The sequence below is a fragment of the Adiantum capillus-veneris genome, chromosome 21, assembly GCF_014529385.1.
Source record: "Adiantum capillus-veneris isolate H3 chromosome 21, ASM1452938v2, whole genome shotgun sequence".
NCBI lineage: Eukaryota > Viridiplantae > Streptophyta > Polypodiopsida > Polypodiales > Pteridaceae > Adiantum > Adiantum capillus-veneris.
In genome coordinates this window covers 77,090,577-77,098,760 of record NC_140951.1, presented here as the reverse complement: position 1 = coordinate 77,098,760, position 8,184 = coordinate 77,090,577, and the positions used below count along the sequence as shown (strand labels likewise).

The window sequence follows — 8,184 nt, the reverse complement described above, 5'->3', positions numbered from 1 at the left end:
CTCTCTCTCTCTATATATATATATACCCAGGCTAAATAAATAAACATTTCTATTAATTAATTAATTAATTAATTAATTATATATATATATAATTAATAGAAATGTTTATTTATTTAGCTAATATCTACCCAGGCTAAATAAATAAACATTTCTATTAATTTTATATATATATATATATATATATATATATATATATATATATATATAGAGAGAGAGAGAGAGAGAGAGAGAGAGAGAGAGAGAGAGAGAGAGAGAGAGCCAGAGAACGAGATACAACATCAAACATCAAAGGAGCCCATGAGCAACCCTGCCTACTAGATCTCCCGACTTCAAATTAGGATCACATAATTATGGAGTTAAACAATAGGACCTAAGAAGCATTGACGTCCATTGTAAATAATGCTCTCCTAATGCAAAGACTAGAGCCATGCTTACCAAGATTGTGTCAAGGAAGGCTTTATCTAGATGAGAACCTTTTTTTGTTTAAACAGTGGAGCATAGTCAATGGCCACAAGAGCAACCATGATATTGTCAAATGTGACTTCTATGAAGCTGTGGGTGAGGGATCATCACTTTATTGAGTACAAGCTTGATGGCTATTATTTTAACAATGAATATATTGATAAACATTTAGATATCCTAGGGAAAATGAATACTAGAGAAAAAAAAAAGGCATTTTTATGGGTAATGAATGCTATCTTCAAAAATCAAAATTTATATATATCACTGGGAACTTGGAATAAACACAAAGCCAATTTTTGAGGTGCTTTTGTACCAAAATTTTCTACATATTCATGAATGAGTGGCTTGGGAAGTTGAAATGCTACTTTCCAGGCAAAGAGGGGGGAATTGTACCTTCACAAAATGTGAGAGAGCCGGTCAAGGCTAGGCAAGCGGAGCTGAGCAAGCAAGGAATGCGCCTGTTGACGTGTCGTAGGAGCAAATTTGGCCCAATGATATCCATGCATGCTGGCATCATCATAGTGCACCTCCACAAAAAGCTCGTCCACGATGGCAGCCATGTCAGCATCCTCCATCCACCTCTGCAGAATGGGCCACTCGCTCCCCTCTATATCCATCTTCACCACCACCACATCCTCCTCCTTCAACTTCAACTACTCCTTCATAAACCTTGTTATATTTATTGCATTCCGCTCCACGTCATCAGAATCGCTCACAAACTTGTTGTACACGTGGATCCTCTTCAGCATCCACCCTGGCACCCTTGGTACCTCCTTCACCATCACTGCCCATTGATTGGGCCTTGCATAATTTGCATCCTCTGCAAATCCCTCTTGTGGCTTGCTTAGTAGATGTGCATCCACTTCAAATGCATGCACCTCTGTAAAATCACATGGATACATCCTCAAAAACCAGGTTATTCTTGTAGAAAGCATTTGCACCTAGATCCAAATACACCCTCCTCTTCCTAGAGTTCAAATCCACTCGTGTGCCAAGAAGCCATGGAAGCACATGGGTCTTGTCCTCTACATCACCTGCGACTACGACTATGACCACAACATAGATGGATGTTGTTCGATGTCGAGGGAAGGCCAAAAGGACAACACATGAATAAGTGAACCCAAAGAGAAGAAAAACTCCAATCTTTTAATTAGGCGTGTTAGGAGACTTTAGTTTGGTCAGTTTTCTCACCATTGATCTCGTTGTACTCTTGCTTATGAAATCCCTCACTTTTCTTTAACCCTAGTCCTGTTGTTATGGGAAAAAAAAAAACCAATTTTGTGGCTTTTGAAACGCTTATTTTTTATTTAATCATTAGTTTTCAATCATAAGGATTTAAGAAAATTATTTTCAAGGGCAATAAGTCCAACGCCCAATAACTCTTAGATTTGACAATAAATATCATAGTATAATGTTAATTTTTGTTTAAATTAACTTTCGTATACTCCCATATTATAAAAATGCAAAGATTTATAGTAATTCGTCTCAAACTATCTCATTTTTTTATTTTTATTTTTTTGTGCAAAACTCACAATTGTGAGCGGATAGTATTAAGAACATCAGAAATATACACCAATCTTGAGCTCAGATTGAGCCTTGAGGGTCATAGGACAAAACTCATTATAGATGTTACATAAGAACCGCAAACTTTTTACATAGCCCCTAGTCACGTTATTCAACCATATTCCGAATTTTGAGTTACCATTTGAATTTTTTTAAGATTTTCAAGTTGTTGTCTTCATTTCTTTCACATAGACTACGTGCACTATGAGTTTCAAAAAACTAAAGCTATTTTTATTATTTATTGAGGGAACTTGGAGAAAAATAAGCAAGATACTATAATAATTTCTATTTCATGTATGTCAAATCATGAACTTGAGCCTTTTTTTTTTTCAATCTCAAAAAATTACAAGAACTTGCCATGCTCTTGCCGAACCATGACACCATCCATAGACCAAACTTACATCAGCTATTTGGAGAGCCACCCCTAACAACCTGTCAGGTTCATTAACATGTTCTTCACTAATCTTCTGGTTTCATGATTTTTCCCTTACCTAAGCATTCCGCTAACAACAAGACACAAGTAACCCTAGACCAATCATTCGAGTTTTGTTGCGCCCGAACGTTCATATTAGCACTCTTCTTTCTTGTATAATTTTTGCGAAGCTTGCCACCTCAGAAACTCATTCCTTGTTTGCCATACATTATGAAAAAAGAAAAACCTGATGATTTGAGTGCAGATGTGAGATGTGAGCTACTATTCGGTAACCTTTTACTAATGCAAAGTTACTAAATGGTAATCTTCAATAGAAATTAGATTACCATTTGGTGGTTACCAAATCTATACTATGACCATATTCTCAATAACAAGTTAAGTTTTTTTTTAAATTTAAATAATGGTTTACACGTACATAGCATACTTGCACTCCATGAGCCACTTTAAAGTCTTTAATGTCTTGGGGCGGTATCATTAAAAAACTACTTACCAAGGTTTTTAAAAGAAATACATTTATCACTTTGGTGCTTTTCTATTTCCTAATTAGTAGAAATTTACTTTTTTTAATGGGACAAAGAAAAAGGAGTATTTCTAGGATATAAAGTAGGTGGTAATTTATGATTACTAACAAATGCCTTATAAATGCGCTTCCTTTTTCTCATACCTCACAAAAAATTAAAGAAGAAGAATGTAATATTCAATCTTGGAGTTATTCTAATGCGTATTATCTTAAGGATTTTAAATATCTATTCATATTTGAATTTTACTTCAAACTATGAAACCCCTCCAATAAACACCCCCCCCCCCCGGGGCCCAACCCCCGAATTACTTATTTTTGGAAAGATGCCACAAGACACTAACCATATATGATATCATGCACACACGATAGCCTCACATCAAAGTGCCCAATAAAATTGAACTCTCAATCTCTCACCCTCCTTGGAAGTTGACAATCAAATACCATGATCATGTTAAGGTGATTAATGCAATACATTAGCATAATAACTCCTCACTACCACATTAATATCTTTATAATTCACGTCCACCTGCTTAAACTTGCTAAATCTTTAAACGCGGTGAGATTTTTGGATATCTTGGCAGCAGGACCGCCGGGCTTTACTTATATAAGTCCGTAGGACCCTTCGAGATATCCAAAAATCCCATCGTGCAGCTCTACTAGATATAGAAGGCATGTTAAGTGGGGCCACATTTTTGTCCTTTCCGAGCTAGTTCTACAGGGAGTGCATCCTATTTGGGTGTAGAGCATTCCTTGTGGATGAAACCTGCAAGTTTCTCAATCATTGAGTAAATGGTCCTGAATTGGGTTGAATTTCACTCTTGATTTGAGGTGCTTTACAAAGCATATTTGCTGATGGTAGATATGTGATATTGGTTTCAGGGCTAGAAAAATACATTCAACTAACCGATCAAAATAAGGGGAACCTTGAAATTCTCTCGGTTGTCAGGTCAAAACTCATGCTTTAATAATGGGTCGTAAATGTCGGGAATCTTGGTCATTGGTCCTATCTTGGGCTGTACTTATCCTTAACAAAAGACTTTAAGGGTGTCACACACTTTTTTCAAAGCTTGCTTGGATTTATTATACACATTCGGCTGGTAAGTAGAGACATATTTGGGTCTACGCTGCAACCCATTAATTTATTAATGGGCAAGATTCCTCGCCGCCGGTGTTAGCCGAAGCAAAAGTCGGCTTGCGTGCAGTTCCCACATTGTGTGCGATTGTACACCAACACGACGCTTGCGCATCATTGGTCGTGAAAGACCACGCTCGCAAGCCATCCATCGCCACCTCTTCGGCACCAACACTAGCTCGAACGCTAACACTCCCCACCTGCTCGCGGCCCAGCAGTAAGTACCTCCTCGCAACCCAACACTCCCCACCTGCACCGCTCTGTTTCTCATATGTACCATGCTTCCTTCGGCTGGCGCTGCCCTGTATTGGCATGCCATTGTTGGCCCCCCACCCTGCGTGTGGCTCGCCAATGTTGTGCTCCGCAGCTCCTCATCTCCACCATGGGAGAGATGTGAATGTCAGTATCGCAGACAACGCAGCGTCAACATTGGCAGATCTCTCCCGCCTGCTGCAGGCTTGCAGCACGCACGTCGGAAAATCCTACCTCTCTCTCAAAAAATATTGCAGCTCCCTCTCTCTCAACATCTACTGACACACGTCCCCTCTCTCTCTCTCTCTCTCTCTCTCTCTCTCTCTCTCTCTCTCCACCCCCGTCATTGCACTTTCTTTTTGCTTGGCTTTTTGGAGGGTATCTCATGAGATACCCCTTAATTCGACATGCTTCCAAGATTGGCACCACATACTCGGCTATTATCCTAGAATTGGGCAAGATGAGTTCATGTTTTATGTAGTTTTCTATGTATTGATCTTGGTCTATATGTCCTTAAGTGGACAAAGATTAGGCCATGATCCGTTGTTCTTAAAGTTAATTAATCTTAGGATGTACTTATCCTTGATAAAAGACTTTAAGGGTGTCACACACTTTTTTCAATGCTTCCTTGGATTTATTGTGCACATGTTCGGCGGCTATTGCCCTAGTATGTGGTGCCAATCTTGGAAGCATGTCGAATTAAGGGGATTCTCATGAGATACCCTCCAAAAAGCCAAGCAAAAAGAAAGTGCAATGACGTGGAGGAAGGAGGAGAGAGAGAGAGAGAGAGAGAGAGAGAGAGAGAGAGAGAGGACGTGTGTCAGTAGATGTTGAGAGAGAGGGAGCTACGATATTTTTTGAGAGAGAGGTAGGTTTTCCGACGTGCGTGCTGCAGGCTTGCAGCAGGCGGGAGAGATCTGCCAATGTTGACGCTTCGCTGTCTGCGATACTGACATGCACATCTCTCCCATGGTGGAGATGAGGAGCTGCGGAGCACAACATTGGCGAGCCACACGCAGGGTGGGGGGCCAACAATGGCATGCCAATACAGGGCAGCGCCAGCCGAAGGAAGCATGGTACATATGAGGAACAGAGCGGCGCAGGTGGGGAGTGTTGGGTTGCGAGGAGGTACTTACTGCTGGGCCGCGAGCAGGTGGGGAGTGTTAGCGTCCGAGCTAGTGTTGGTGCCGAAGAGGTGGCGATGGATGGCTTGTGAGCGTGGTCTTTCACGACCAATGATGCGCAAGCGTCGTGTTGGTGCACAATCGTACACAGCGTGGAAATTGCATGCGAGCCGACTTTTGCTTCGGCTAACACCGGCGATGAGGAATCTTGCCCATTAATAAATTAATGGGTTGCAACGTAGACCCATATGTCTCTACTTACCAGTCGAGATTAGTTCATGTTTGATGTATTTTTCTATGTGTTGGTTATGGTTTATATGTTCTGTGGACAAAGATTAGACCATGATCTGTTGTTCTTAAAGTTAAATAATTTTGTTATGTATGCTTGTGCTCATGGATGTATGAACACAATGAATGTTGTACATGACTTAATTATATGGCTTATTAAGAGATTAATTATTACATCATGAATTGAAGACTAAAATCCTAAGTAGTGCACTTTTTAGATATTCTTCAAAAACTTGCACCGCGTGGCCCCCCTCGGGGGGGGGGGGGGGGGGGGGGGGGGGGGGGTAGGGTACCTCTCGCATTAGAGTAATGGGGGTGCCTCTCATGTTATTGAGTAAAGGGGTGCCTCTTACATCATATTCTTACAATACAGATTCTAACATAGCCGTGGAAACACATCCATCGTGTGTGTCTACCACACCTACCTATAGGATAAGTGAGACAGGTGCTAAAATGAATAGAACTTGAACTAAATAAACTAAACACACTGACATGAATACTGTTAAGACTTTATTATTTCTTCAGACTTAACATACTGTTAAAAACGTAAAGACTTGAAAAAAGATAAACATTAACAGAAAGAATAAGACGAGAAACAAATTCTTGTATTAAATCAGTACAATGAATAGGCTTTGAAAGATATTTAGTACTTCAATAGTTATTGATTACAAAGTGAATGATCTTGGCACGCCTCATGCCCTAACACCTTGGCATACCCAAGGAATCACAACCGCACTTGTGAAAGACTCGAACCCACAAAAGAATTGCCTTATCCAAAATAAGACTCAGTACTTAACGATAAGCACCATATGACCTTTACACACACCCCTAGTCATACATAGAAACAACATTTGTTTGTCAGTTTAACAGGTACATGCCGACTTCTTGCATGACACACCCACATGTATGCTAGCTAGTACTTGTAGAGACAATCCAACTTTGTCAAATTGATACATCCGGTTGAGCCTGCATTGCTACTCACAAGCCCACCACAGGGCGGAGAGAGAGAGAGAAAGAGAAGAGAAAAGTATCTCAATTGTGCACCCCATGAGGGTCCTAGTGGCCTAGTTATATATGTATATATATATACACGCATATATATATATATATATATATATATATATATATATATATATATATATATATATATATATATATATGTGTGTGTGTGTGTGTGTGTGTGTGTGTGTGTGTATATATGATCATTTCCCTTTGGAGAATCTCAACATCCACATAAATAGCGTTTAGAAAATATTGTAATTTTTAATATACCTTACGTTACATTGATATAAACGTTGATAAATCATATTTTTGTTGTAGTGTATCTCAATGATTGAGTGAATGGTCCTAATTTGGGCAGTATTTCACTCTTAATTTGAGGTGCTTGCTGACATAGCATATTTGTTCATTGTAGATACGTGGGATTGGGTTCTCCGCTCTTCATTGGGTAAAAGGTAATCCTTGAATACCTATCGAGGTCAAAAATTATGTCCTTTTTTTTTTTTTTGCAAAACTCACAGTTGTGAGTGAATTATATTGAGCATCCCAAAAAAAATCATGTCTTAGCAATGGGTAGTAAATGTATGGAGTCTAGGGTAATTGGTCCTATCGTGGACTGTACTTATCCTTGATAAAGAACATTAAGGGTGTCACTCGTATTATTCACATCTTTATTGGATATTTTGTGCACACATTGGACTATTGTCCTAGAAATGGGCAAGAATAGTTCATGTTCTATGTATTTTTCCATGTGTTGGTCTTGGTCTATATGTCCTAAAATGGGCAAAGATTAAGCCATGATCCATTGTTCTTAAAGTTAAATGATTTTGTTATGTATGCTCTTGTTCATGGATGTAGGAATATAATGAATCTTAAGTGGACAAAGTTTAGGCCACGATCTTGGTCCTTAAAGATAATTGGTTATGCTATGCATGCTCTTGTTTAATGTTCATGGATGTAAGAATACAAAGAATCTTAAGTTAACAAAGATTATGCTATGATCCGTTCTTAAAATTGATTGGTGATGTTGAGTATGTTCTTGTTTATGAATGTTGGAATACAAATGAATTTTATGTGTTAACTGACACATTCATTTGTGCACCTTTTAAATAATTTAGTTATTGTCTATTTTATGCATTAGGTTGCTATGTGAAATGAGGAATCCTAGCATAGAGAGAGAAGTTTCTAGCTCAGGAGCATACACTTCTAATAATACAAAAGCCTCAGGTTGTGGTAACACATCAAAGAAGAAGGCACCTAGGATACAATGGCAATTTTCCAAAAACTTGTCAGGGGGTACATTCAATGGGAATGTAATTTTGTCATGCTGTCAAGTCAGGGGGTGCCTCTTGCATCAAAGAACATTTCTTAGGAAGTATACACAAAAATCTATGCGTAAATGTATGCACTT

The 8,184-nt window shown here is 39.0% G+C and overlaps 1 pseudogene; it reads right to left on the bottom strand.

Annotated features, from left to right (window-relative positions):
- Positions 1–857: 857 nt before the first annotated feature.
- LOC147431184 (uncharacterized) lies at positions 858–4,424 on the bottom strand (annotated as a pseudogene).
- Between the last annotated feature and the right edge of the window lie 3,760 nt (positions 4,425–8,184).